This window comes from Branchiostoma lanceolatum, chromosome 6, assembly GCF_035083965.1.
Source record: "Branchiostoma lanceolatum isolate klBraLanc5 chromosome 6, klBraLanc5.hap2, whole genome shotgun sequence".
NCBI lineage: Eukaryota > Metazoa > Chordata > Leptocardii > Amphioxiformes > Branchiostomatidae > Branchiostoma > Branchiostoma lanceolatum.
Window position 1 is genome coordinate 3,260,565 of NC_089727.1, and position 14,213 is coordinate 3,274,777.

The following is a 14,213-nucleotide window of genomic DNA, read 5'->3' on the forward strand; positions in this document are numbered from 1 at the left end:
TTTCATGTGGCTTTCAGCATACTATTTTGAAGATCTTTGAAGCGTGTCAAGAAGCGTGTTGCGGATTATCAGGGACAACCCTGTCATCGATCAGACAAGGCCAATAGCAGCATCTGTGGAAATCGGGGCCTATGATTATGTCAACATCTTGGTCAAGGTTCAGCAAATGATACAATTTATGGTGTAAAATTGTTTGCAAAAGTAGACATTTAATTTTATTTCTTCACATTTATTGTGAACTTGTGATTATGTAAGATAGCAGGTAAGAATAGATGAGCATTTGTAATACAAACATGTTAACAGTACAAAGTGAGCATTTTTTTAACTTGCTTGTGTCGAGACTGGAAGTCTTAGTGCCCACTTAGTTTGATACGAATGATGAACACAAAATAAGGAATAGATTATAGAAAGATGTTCCATACTTGAGCATCTACATATAGTGTATCTTATAGCTTGTATCTGCTGTGTTCAGAATGTTAACACCTTTTCCATGCTAACATGTATTGGTTCAAATGTATGGGTCCCAGGCTCAAGTATGGGTCAGGAAGTGATTCTAGTTCTTTACTTTATATTTCACATGTGTAATGTACAAGTCCATTAATATCAGCACATAGACCAGTTCGCATGTGTTAACGTGTGTAGTCATCTTCGCTGTTATAGGTAATCGTTCCAAGATGAAGAACGAGACCTCACGGATTACTGTTCCAGTCAGGCACATTCCTGATAAGGGCTTGTCAAGAGGACCGAGGGTACGATATTTGAAATAAGTCTTGCAGTTAACCCTTATACTTATTTTCATTAATTTCAATTCATAATCAGGTCATTCAATCAATCAAGTTCAGGCAGAAAGGGAAGTAGTAAATGTGGAAGAGCCCAGGGGTTTATGGACAACTTACAACTTCCTCAAAGTCAAAGAAGCAAAAGACCACGAAGATTCTAGCCTCCAAGACTACCATAACAAGATTGAGTGATCGGCACCACATGTGGAGAAGGGGGAAGTGCAACAAGGGGGAATTGCATTCAGGACCATGACAATGCGAGGGCAATGAGGGCAATATTGTATGCCACTACCAAGGCCAGAATGACAACCTCCCTTGTTTTGCACACACATTGAATCTTACTGCCCAAAATATGCTTAATGTGAAAGGCGAGATCTCAGATGTCTTCAGGTAATTTTATGCGGGACTGTTTGCGAAAGAGCCAGCCAGCCCATTTCTCACTTGGATCATGAAGGGTTTCCGAATAAAGGCCAGCTGAGTTGGAATGAGTGCCACTTTAATTACCGACTAAGTAGCGCATATTGTAAAGTGTGTGAGACTGAATGGGAGATGGAGGAGTCCCTCAGTGTACGAGATATATGGTGATCCCTCATGAACCCTATCAGAATGCTCACCAGGATGCACAGCCTCGTGACGTTAGGAATGCCTTAACTCAGTTCTTCGCAGAAATTCGCACAACAGCAGAATGCTTGATTTGTTTATTTCCATGTACCTGTGTTACTTATAGGTTTGACACCAATTCAGAACATACGACCACGCAAAAAAACTACTGCGCCAATTAAAGAGCATGTATGCGCAATCCTACCGCACAGGAACCTGAAGATTTTCTACAGATGGAAACAGCACCTCCTTGACAGTCAGAAGCTGTATCTTTCTACGATACAGCGAATTGTCAGAAGAACAAGTTCAAGCACTGGAGACTATCATTGGTCCATGGCCCGAAAAGTCGCGGAAAAATAAAGAACAGCATTTTCAGGTGGAGGTACGGTAGAGGTGGCGGCCGTCAACACACCATAATATCATGCAACATTACTGTATATGCCCGCACGACCAATCTCTTCTCAAACATATTTTGTTGTTTTTGTAATGATTCATTGTTCATATTTTCTATAAGTACCTTTCGTTATTCCTAATTATCATTACTCTGTAACTCCTGTTCATTCCGAAGTGTTATAATTTAACAGTTACCGTTGTTGTACATTTCACTTTCATTGATAATAATAATAAAGTAGTCTGTTTTGCTGGCATTCATCTTTTTTTATGAGGAGCACCTGAAATTCTTTCCTTTTACCTAATTTGTTTGGTTGGGTGCTCAACTTTCCAAAAAAATGAACTTTCGAGCCCTGTATCGAATTGGTCTTTTTCTATCTTATTCCAGAAGGAACATGTGTCGTTAAGCATGCGTGTACACAGAACAGTGGCAGACTTGAGCCTGCGCTGTTTCCAGGAGCCTGACGGCATCATGAAGCAGTGGATGGATGGCAAGTTATTTCCGAACCAGGCATGAACGAATGTAACGCAATATCTGCTTGCAGACCTGAGGGGAGTAGCTAAGGAGGACGCATACAACATCCTCCTAAGCTTCAATCAGACGGATATCGATCAGTGCGAGTTAAGGAGGCGATGCCAGGAGGCCGAGGTGAGATCTACCAAGCCTCGAAGTCACATGTTTTTCCTTGTTTGCGGAAAGGTGGGCCCGATAAGTTGTGAACTGGGGGGATAGACTTATGGACGGCCTTAGTTGAAGAGAATTCCTGTATGAAAATATTGTGCCGTTGTCTTGATAAGTTAACACTAGAAGACCAAGACATTGCCTTTTGTTTACACTAATTCAGGACAAAACGTGTATGTGTAGCTGAAAGATTAACGCTTCAGACCTGTTATAATATACTCTTGTTCCTCTACGAAGGCTCATCAGTACAAGCTAATTTTGCTGTTTTAGTTTATCTTTTTAAAACGAAATCTTAAATGGTATAGAGGTAATTTTGTGTGATGAATTTATAACCAGAAAAGACATGTGATGAATTATCTGTCATTACAGTCCTACAGTCACAGCAACATCCAGGAGTGCAAACAGACACTGCCCCTACAACCTGCGTAGGAGATGAAGGTTCAGACATTTGGTTCCGTTATTACATGAACTCTGTTAGATTCTTCTGGATTATCATACAGTAAAATACAGGATATTTCTAGCTATATAGCTTTAAGCTAAATATCGGATTTTACTTGTGGTGTGGGACATGTACACTCAGTATCCTAAATACCAACACATGTCATTTATTATCCGATGAAATTGCGCAGAGATGACTGCAGCTTTTTCGACCGACTCACATGGGCAAAAGAAAATCGGGGTGGGAGCCATACATTTAAGAGGTGATTGCTGATATGGTATTTCGATACAAGTATCACTATTCATAGGAGATTTCCAAGTCTTGTTTGAGGCTGGCAAATGCATTTATCTTTCTGTGCTACTAGCATAACTTTATCTAGAGACTTCTGATACATCAGAAAAATATCATTGAAAGTTACCGTTATTGGATCTGATTAGAATAAAATACGAATAACTTTCCTCTTATAACGTGAATGATCTGAGAATTCTTCCATTCCTATCTTTAACAAAATGGCTGAAATATATCTTTTCCAGAAGCATCAGCCCCTTTTGCAGTATAACCAGATGGATAATAACGCTAAGAACAGCTACTTGGTGGATACTTGCTTATTGCTGTGCACTTGCGCATCTTAACATTGTGAAGAACGTATGGTTGTTGTACTTCATTTTCTTTATATGGCTTGATCACATAGTTCTGTGCCTACATATCAATTCAATGACGACATTGTGCTAGGTCTTTAGTACTCGGTCTTTGTTTGACCTACCCACGCATTGCCCACTGGTTATTGTGTATTATACATTGATAACTGAAGAACTGAGGCCTGGCCACAGGCCAAACATCCACTTGGAAAGCAAGGTGCACAACTGACAACTAACTGCTGGCCCATCTCAAGGCAAAGGGGAAGGATGCGGAAATGCTATTATCAACTGCAGGCATGTACCTGGCATCATATATATATTTTCACTATCAGGTAGCAAGCAACACTTGACATTTTCAGTTTAAAAATGTATCCGTTACTCTGGCTTTCTTCACCTTGCACACAGAACAACACTAGACCAATACAGTTCCCAGAATCCACCATTGGCTTTAATCGAGATACTCAGTAAATGTAGACAGGAGGCAAAGTTGGACGACCTGTCGGATTGAAAAAAAAAGCATTGGTCTTTGACAAGATGAAGGTGAAGTCAACTTTCAGGTACTCTTTATTAAGTCAACGGGAGAGTTGATTGGCTTGACTGACCTTCAAAGTATCAACGAAAAAATTTAGAGCTTCGAAGCAAGGATGCAGCCCAAATAGCCCAGATCTGGTGACAGTACGTGACACACTTCATGGCATGTGTGATGAGGGGGCTTTTCACAAGCCCGGAGTTCGTGTTTGCCTATTATCCATGTAGGAACTTCACCAGCGAACATCTCTTTTGCGCCATCAAGCCAATCAAAATGTTTTTGAAATAACGTCTATGACCCTTGCTAAAAAGTAGTAGTTTGTTTAAGCTAAAACAATCTTTCCCTTTACCACCTGCAAGTGGCTACGGCCTAGGAACAGTGGTAACTTGCTTGAATGCCCCGCCTATCTGAGCGAAGGATCCATAAAGGCGGCCCTTTCACAGTATGGCGGAGTCATTTCTGTGAAGTATCCGACCTACCCACCACCCCCTTTCGATAACATCATGATGTGCTGAGGTTGCATTCATCGAGAAAGAAGACCCTTAATTTAACGAATTTGGCACAGTGCAGGACAGCCAACCCATGCGAATCAAGGGTTCTCTTACATCCTAAACGTCACAAGACAGTACCGAATGAAGATGACTGAGCATATTCCCAACTTCATCCGGATTGGAAGTGAACTGGTGACCACCAGGTACAACGGGGAGAGGCAGTACCGGATTGAGCTTGCTAGGAGCTCAAACGGTAGGAGGGTCGGAAACAGTATTGTTATTGTTCCGGTAAAATATCTAGGCAAGGAAAAATCATGCAAAACTGTGGCAAGAAGGGGCATCTGTTTGTAGAATGCCCTCTCGATACGTGTGCCCCTTGTTTTCAACTTGGACATAAATCTCAAAATCATCAAAATGCTGTCACATGTTCTGTATGTGGTGTTCAGGGCCATGTTCATCTGGCGTGTCCTAAATCATTTGCCCATGTAGCGGCTACTGGTAGCATTGTGTCTCTGCAGGCGTGTTTGTTACGGAACCGGAGACTACCTCAGTAACTGAGGGTGGTCCCGATAAAACCGAAACCGTTCTCATACCAAAACTAGTATCGAACCTGAAATTATATCCCAAACTGGACCTGAACCCAAGATTGGGATTAAACCCGATCTGGATATCCAACCCATTACTCCGGATTTAAATGAATCTGACACAAATTGTAGGAATAGCGCACCAAAATATTGGCAGTTTCCATGTGAGAATGACTATTCGTGACCATTCCTTTGTGAATAGATATAGTGCTTACTTTAGTTGAATTAGTACTGTAAGATTTAAGAATCTGATTTTCAATAATAACACTTCGTTTTGGATACAATCCAGCATGAACGTTCTGTTGGATACGGTGTATGCCAAAAAACACTGCAGGACCAAAGCAGTAACGTGTCCTTTGTGCAGGGAGGGAACCCATGACACTGAGTGAAGTTAGGACAACAATACCAACAGGAACTTGAAAACTGGTGGTGGCCAAGTGTACTATTTCTAAAAGGTCTAGGCCATTCCAGTCCTTGCATAGCTGTGTCCATTGCCAGTAATATTTTTCACTGTATCTAACTACCTTGAATGATATGAATCTGCCAATAATAATTCAAGATGGGGCGATAACTAGTTCTTGAGCTTAATATTGTTTTTGTTCTTTTCAAAACACAGTAGTGGAGTGTAGGGTGAGAATTGTTGAATCTAGCAACAAGAGCAAAAACAAATACAAAAACACATTTTTTCATACACTTCATTGTGACTTAAACATCCAACAAACTCATCTACCTAGACTGAACCAGCCCCCACTGAGCCAGAGACACAGTCCCCGAAGTCTGGGTTTCCAAGAGGCTGGACAGCTGTAAGAATAACCCTGACTAAAAGCCCCGAGGAAGCTGGATGCTCTGCTATAATATCTAAAAAATTAATTCAAAATTATGCTTTGTTATTTGCTCTTTCACCAATGTTAACGATTCAGTCATATCAGTGGAGTTTGTTTAGAATATTGTCAAGATAGCTGTAGTTGCAATCAATAGTTGCAGGCTGTGCTTCGTTGCAAGAAAACGCTTATTTGGGCGACGAAAGTATGAATCGCCGCCGTCGGTTACACTAGATGGCAGAAATCATTTTCTCTATATTTTTTATCTAGATGATCTTCACAGCTAGTTCATGTTATTTGCAGTTCATCTCAGGTGCTGTACGTTTGTTGTAGAGGAATTGCACAGACAGGGGCCGGGAGAACAAAGATTGCTAAATGTACTACCCAGATGCAAGTTGCGACTTGCTGCTCTGGCACTTACAGTACATGTTTCGCAATTCACTCATTCTGGCACCTGGGACGAACCAGAAAACACCGTAGAAATTGACCAGAATAAATGACGGTATATTCAACAAAGGCCAGTAGCCTTTCTTTAGCCAGCTTGGCATGCGACATAAATGATACCATGTAGTGAGGTTATAGCATTATGTACAGAGACACATGTTACATACTACAGCTTAGCTCAACTGGTAACGCGTAGCACTTCGGATCCAGAAGATCCGGGTTCGTATCCTTGTACCGATTTTTTTCTTCTTTGTAGATAGTGAATATCAAAAATATATATATAATTGATATTATATTAAATCTATCAATATCATTTTTTTTTATTTTTTTCATTAATAAATAAAGAAATATTTTATATTTGTTATTTTTAAATATTCATTTAATATATACAAGGCCTTTGTCTTATGAACAGGACATCATAGATTCCAAACCCGGCATTCGAATTTTTCTGTTCATTGTAATGGAAAATACCGTGCAGCGGCTCCTATGCGCGGTAAGATGATTCTTGCAAAACACTCGCCACTAAACTTCTATCCCCGATGTAAACAGTGTTGAGCAATTAGAAACTTACTGATATGAGCTTATTATATTCATTACAGAGGATGTCCAGCTCGTCAGACGAGTCGTCGGCGGAGGAGAGCTGGCATCTGGTCAGTGCTTTTGCTCTTGTTCAACTGTTAGGGCCCCCATTCCACTCGGCAATAATGTGCTGCAACCTTGAATTGCAAAAAACTTGACTTCATAATTGGAATAAGTTAAAGTATGACTCTTCTAACAATAGAAAAACACACAAAGCATAAAAAGATTTCTTTTCTATCCTAAGGCTTGAAATTTGCTGAGTGCTCTGTCAAATTGCTTGGTTGCAGAGCAGTGGCAATGAGCCGCCCAAGTGAAATGGGGGAAATTATATACTCGGGCTTGAGGAATTCATGATTAGGCCACCTGCAGCGAAAATGAAACAGTAGAGCTCATGGCTTCCTTCTTTTATATAAGTCAGAGAACGGGGTGAAGCATCATTCGAAGATTCCTTATGCCGTAATCTGGTCTTGTTTATGCCAGTGTGGTCATGATACACTTCGCGCATGGAGTGGTTCCCACACCGCGTTGCCATGCCAACGACACGCGCACCACCAGCGGGTCAATCGCAGCGTACAGACTGGGACACACCCATCGGCCGGGCAGTGATTTTTCAAAGAGTTTATAATTCTTCAAGTCAAGACACTCCGCTAACGTCTTTCGTCCGCAAACAGAAACCCTAGCAAAGTATCAGGATGCTAACAAAAGTTGCATTACACTGCAGATACGTCTTAGTCTTTTTAATGGAAGGTTTTACACGTTTATCGTCTGATTTTTGCTATAGCATCAGTAAGAAGCAAACCCGGGAGTACGATATCTGAGTGAGTACGGTAAGAAGCAGATGAAAATTGGAACACATGTCAACAATACTGGGAGACAAATATATGATGAATAATATATCTATGGTCAGAAAAATGGCATTTCCAATGCATTAACGCTAACCATAATGATAGTTTATTTAATAGCAGTTCCCAGAAACCCATGGCGCCAGCCCAGTCTGATTGGCTAGCCATGATGCCATTGTTCTGTGCACGGCGGTGCCGTGCGGCAGCAGGCATACTGCTGGGTACGGTCATACCGGCAAATTAAGGATTTTCGGGGTTACAAAATGCCTTGTCAGTTGTATGCAATGGTGTTGAGCAATTAGAAACTTACTGATATGAGCTTATTATATTCATTACAGCGGATGTCCAGCTCGGAGGAGGAGACGGAGGCGCAGGAGAGCTGGCATCTGGTCAGTGCTTTTGCTCTTGTTCAACTGTTAGGGCCCCCATTCCACTCGGCAATAATGTGCTGCAACCTTGAATTGCAAAAAACTTGACTTCATAATTGGAATAAGTTAAAGTATGACTCTTCTAACAATAGAGAAACACACAAAGCATAAAAAGATTTCTTTTCTATCCTAAGGCTTGAAATTTGCTGAGTGCTCTGTCAAATTGCTTGGTTGCAGAGCAGTGGCAATGAGCCGCCCAAGTGAAATGGGGGGAATTATATACTCGGGCTTGAGGAATTCATGATTAGGCCACCTGCAGCGAAAATGAAACAGTAGAGCTCATGGCTTCCTTCTTTTATATAAGTCAGAGAACGGGGTGAAGCATCATTCGAAGATTCCTTATGCCGTAATCTGGTCTTGTTTATGCCAGTGTGGTCATGATACACTTCGCGCATGGAGTGGTTCCCACACCGCGTTGCCATGCCAACGACACGCGCACCACCAGCGGGTCAATCGCAGCGTACAGACTGGGACACACCCATCGGCCGGGCAGTGATTTTTCAAAGAGTTTATAATTCTTCAAGTCAAGACACTCCGCTAACGTCTTTCGTCCGCAAACAGAAACCCTAGCAAAGTATCAGGATGCTAACAAAAGTTGCATTACACTGCAGATACGTCTTAGTCTTTTTTAATGGAAGGTTTTACACGTTTATCGTCTGATTTTTGCTATAGCATCAGTAAGTAGCAAACCCGGGAGTACGATATCTGAGTGAGTACGGTAAGAAGCAGATGAAAATTGGAACACATGTCAACAATACTGGGAGACAAATATATGATGAATAATATATCTATGGTCAGAAAAATGGCATTTCCAATGCATTAACGCTAACCATAATGATAGTTTATTTAATAGCAGTTCCCAGAAACCCATGGCGCCAGCCCAGTCTGATTGGCTAGCCATGATGCCATTGTTCTGTGCACGGCGGTGCCGTGCGGCAGCAGGCATACTGCTGGGTACGGTCATACCGGCAAATTAAGGATTTTCGGGGTTACAAAATGCCTTGTCAGTTGTATGCAATGGTGTTGAGCAATTAGAAACTTACTGATATGAGCTTATTATATTCATTACAGCGGATGTCCAGCTCGGAGGAGGAGACGGAGGCGCAGGAGAGCTGGCATCTGGTCAGTGCTTTTGCTCTTGTTCAACTGTTAGGGCCCCCATTCCACTCGGCAATAATGTGCTGCAACCTTGAATTGCAAAAAACTTGACTTCATAATTGGAATAAGTTAAAGTATGACTCTTCTAACAATAGAGAAACACACAAAGCATAAAAAGATTTCTTTTCTATCCTAAGGCTTGAAATTTGCTGAGTGCTCTGTCAAATTGCTTGGTTGCAGAGCAGTGGCAATGAGCCGCCCAAGTGAAATGGGGGGAATTATATACTCGGGCTTGAGGAATTCATGATTAGGCCACCTGCAGCGAAAATGAAACAGTAGAGCTCATGGCTTCCTTCTTTTATATAAGTCAGAGAACGGGGTGAAGCATCATTCGAAGATTCCTTATGCCATAATCTGGTCTTGTTTATGCCAGTGTGGTCATGATACACTTCGTGCATGGAGTGGCTCCCACACCGCGTTGCCATGCCAACGACACGCGCACCACCAGCGGGTCAATCGCAGCGTACAGACTGGGACACACCCATCGGCCGGGCAGTGATTTTTCAAAGAGTTTATAATTTTTCAAGTCAAGACACTCCGCTAACGTCTTTCGTCCGCAAACAGAAACCCTAGCAAAGTATCAGGATGCTAACAAAAGTTGCATTACACTGCAGATACGTCTTAGTCGTTTTAATGGAAGGTTTTACACGTTTATCGTCTGATTTTTGCTATAGCATCAGTAAGAAGCAAACCCGGGAGTACGATATCTGAGTGAGTACGGTAAGAAGCAGATGAAAATAGGAACACATGTCAACAATACTGGGAGACAAATATATGATGAATAATATATCTATGGTCAGAAAAATGGCATTTCCAATGCATTAACGCTAACCATAATGATAGTTTATTTAATAGCAGTTCCCAGAAACCCATGGCGCCAGCCCAGTCTGATTGGCTAGCCATGATGCCATTGTTCTGTGCACGGCGGTGCCGTGCGGCAGCAGGCATACTGCTGGGTACGGTCATACCGGCAAATTAAGGATTTTCGGGGTTACAAAATGCCTTGTCAGTTGTATGCAATGGTGTTGAGCAATTAGAAACTTACTGATATGAGCTTATTATATTCATTACAGCGGATGTCCAGCTCGGAGGAGGAGACGGAGGCGCAGGAGAGCTGGCATCTGGTCAGTGCTTTTGCTCTTGTTCAACTGTTAGGGCCCCCATTCCACTCGGCAATAATGTGCTGCAACCTTGAATTGCAAAAAACTTGACTTCATAATTGGAATAAGTTAAAGTATGACTCTTCTAACAATAGAGAAACACACAAAGCATAAAAAGATTTCTTTTCTATCCTAAGGCTTGAAATTTGCTGAGTGCTCTGTCAAATTGCTTGGTTGCAGAGCAGTGGCAATGAGCCGCCCAAGTGAAATGGGGGGAATTATATACTCGGGCTTGAGGAATTCATGATTAGGCCACCTGCAGCGAAAATGAAACAGTAGAGCTCATGGCTTCCTTCTTTTATATAAGTCAGAGAACGGGGTGAAGCATCATTCGAAGATTCCTTATGCCATAATCTGGTCTTGTTTATGCCAGTGTGGTCATGATACACTTCGTGCATGGAGTGGTTCCCACACCGCGTTGCCATGCCAACGACACGCGCACCACCAGCGGGTCAATCGCAGCGTACAGACTGGGACACACCCATCGGCCGGGCAGTGATTTTTCAAAGAGTTTATAATTTTTCAAGTCAAGACACTCCGCTAACGTCTTTCGTCCGCAAACAGAAACCCTAGCAAAGTATCAGGATGCTAACAAAAGTTGCATTACACTGCAGATACGTCTTAGTCGTTTTAATGGAAGGTTTTACACGTTTATCGTCTGATTTTTGCTATAGCATCAGTAAGAAGCAAACCCGGGAGTACGATATCTGAGTGAGTACGGTAAGAAGCAGATGAAAATAGGAACACATGTCAACAATACTGGGAGACAAATATATGATGAATAATATATCTATGGTCAGAAAAATGGCATTTCCAATGCATTAACGCTAACCATAATGATAGTTTATTTAATAGCAGTTCCCAGAAACCCATGGCGCCAGCCCAGTCTGATTGGCTAGCCATGATGCCATTGTTCTGTGCACGGCGGTGCCGTGCGGCAGCAGGCATACTGCTGGGTACGGTCATACCGGCAAATTAAGGATTTTCGGGGTTACAAAATGCCTTGTCAGTTGTATGCAATGGTGTTGAGCAATTAGAAACTTACTGATATGAGCTTATTATATTCATTACAGCGGATGTCCAGCTCGGAGGAGGAGACGGAGGCGCAGGAGAGCTGGCATCTGGTCAGTGCTTTTGCTCTTGTTCAACTGTTAGGGCCCCCATTCCACTCGGCAATAATGTGCTGCAACCTTGAATTGCAAAAAACTTGACTTCATAATTGGAATAAGTTAAAGTATGACTCTTCTAACAATAGAGAAACACACAAAGCATAAAAAGATTTCTTTTCTATCCTAAGGCTTGAAATTTGCTGAGTGCTCTGTCAAATTGCTTGGTTGCAGAGCAGTGGCAATGAGCCGCCCAAGTGAAATGGGGGGAATTATATACTCGGGCTTGAGGAATTCATGATTAGGCCACCTGCAGCGAAAATGAAACAGTAGAGCTCATGGCTTCCTTCTTTTATATAAGTCAGAGAACGGGGTGAAGCATCATTCGAAGATTCCTTATGCCATAATCTGGTCTTGTTTATGCCAGTGTGGTCATGATACACTTCGTGCATGGAGTGGTTCCCACACCGCGTTGCCATGCCAACGACACGCGCACCACCAGCGGGTCAATCGCAGCGTACAGACTGGGACACACCCATCGGCCGGGCAGTGATTTTTCAAAGAGTTTATAATTTTTCAAGTCAAGACACTCCGCTAACGTCTTTCGTCCGCAAACAGAAACCCTAGCAAAGTATCAGGATGCTAACAAAAGTTGCATTACACTGCAGATACGTCTTAGTCGTTTTAATGGAAGGTTTTACACGTTTATCGTCTGATTTTTGCTATAGCATCAGTAAGAAGCAAACCCGGGAGTACGATATCTGAGTGAGTACGGTAAGAAGCAGATGAAAATAGGAACACATGTCAACAATACTGGGAGACAAATATATGATGAATAATATATCTATGGTCAGAAAAATGGCATTTCCAATGCATTAACGCTAACCATAATGATAGTTTATTTAATAGCAGTTCCCAGAAACCCATGGCGCCAGCCCAGTCTGATTGGCTAGCCATGATGCCATTGTTCTGTGCACGGCGGTGCCGTGCGGCAGCAGGCATACTGCTGGGTACGGTCATACCGGCAAATTAAGGATTTTCGGGGTTACAAAATGCCTTGTCAGTTGTATGCAATGGTGTTGAGGAATTAGAAACTTACTGATATGAGCTTATCATATTCATTACAGCGGATGTCCAGCTCTTCAGAGGAGTCGAGTGAGGAGGTAATGTCAAATTGAGTTTACAAATATCAGATGGACATGCAGTCACTCTCTCATTGGTTGAACAGCTTATTGTGATGGACAGTCAGGATCAGTCTATTAGGGCTTGGATTTTCTATATATCAGTTCTCATTTTTCTGACAGGGAATGAAATGGCATTAATGGTCAAATTATATTTGCAGTGGAGATTTCACCCCAAAAATAAAACCACAGTAAGCATTTCAAGATCTATGGTAACTTTAAAAGGTTACTCTAAGCCCTTTAGTATCAATACAAAATCTGCTCTGAAATGTTATTGAATGAACGTGAGAGAGATGCTGAATGAATTTCATGAATTGCAGGTCCTGGAGACTCGGGAGACACTGAGGCGGCCAGACCCTGACCACATGCCACGACGCCTCAGCAGCACCAACAGCAGCCTGCTATTGGTCAGTGCTATTGCTCTTGTTCAACTGTTAGGGCTGATCAAGTCGAGCTTCAAAAGACTGCTAGTAGTTGAACTTCGGCGGCAAAAATCGTATGGTGTTCAGCAATTAAAAACCAGTTACTGATATGAGCTTATCGTATTCATTACAGAGGATGTCCAGCTCAGAGGAGGAGCCACAGAGAAGTGAGGAGGTAATGTCAAATTGAGTTTACAAATATCAGATGGACATGCAGTCACTCTCTCATTGGTCGAACAGCTTATTGTGATGGACAGTCAGGATCAGTCTATTAGGGCTTGGATTTTCTATCAATTCTCATTTTTCTGACAGGGAATGAAATGTCATTAATGGTCAAATGATATTTGCAGTGGAGATTTCCCCGCAAAAATAAAACCACAGTAAGAATTTCAAGATCTATGGTAACTTTAAAAGATTACTTTAAGCCCTTTAGTGTCAATACAGAATCTGCTCTGACATGTTATTGAATGAACGTGAGAGAGATGCTGAATGAATTTCATGAATTGCAGGTCCTGGAGACTCGGGAGACACTGAGGCGGCCAGACCCTGACCACATGCCACGACGCCTCAGCAGCACCAACAGCAGCCTGCTATTGGTCAGTGCTATTGCTCTTGTTCAACTGTTAGGGCTGATCAAGTCGAGCTTCAAAAGACTGCTAGTAGTTGAACTTCGGCGGCAAAAATCGTATGGTGTTCAGCAATTAAAAACCAGTTACTGATATGAGCTTATCGTATTCATTACATAGGATGTCCAGCTCAGAGGAGGAGCCACAGAGAAGTGAGGAGGTAATGTCAAATTGAGTTTACAAATATCAGATGGACATGCAGTCACTCTCTCATTGGTCGAACAGCTTATTGTGATGGACAGTCAGGATCAGTCTATTAGGGCTTGGATTTTCTATCAATTCTCATTTTTCTGACAGGGAATAAAATGTCATTA

The 14,213-nt window shown here is 42.1% G+C and overlaps 1 long non-coding RNA gene across 1 annotated transcript; it reads left to right on the top strand.

Annotated features, from left to right (window-relative positions):
* The first annotated feature begins 12,845 nt into the window (after positions 1 to 12,845).
* On the top strand, positions 12,846 to 13,976 carry LOC136436177 (uncharacterized). Its single transcript, XR_010756012.1, has 3 exons — positions 12,846 to 13,258; positions 13,407 to 13,448; positions 13,783 to 13,976. It is a non-coding gene; the product is annotated as an uncharacterized lncRNA (long non-coding RNA).
* Positions 13,977 to 14,213: the final 237 nt, after the last annotated feature.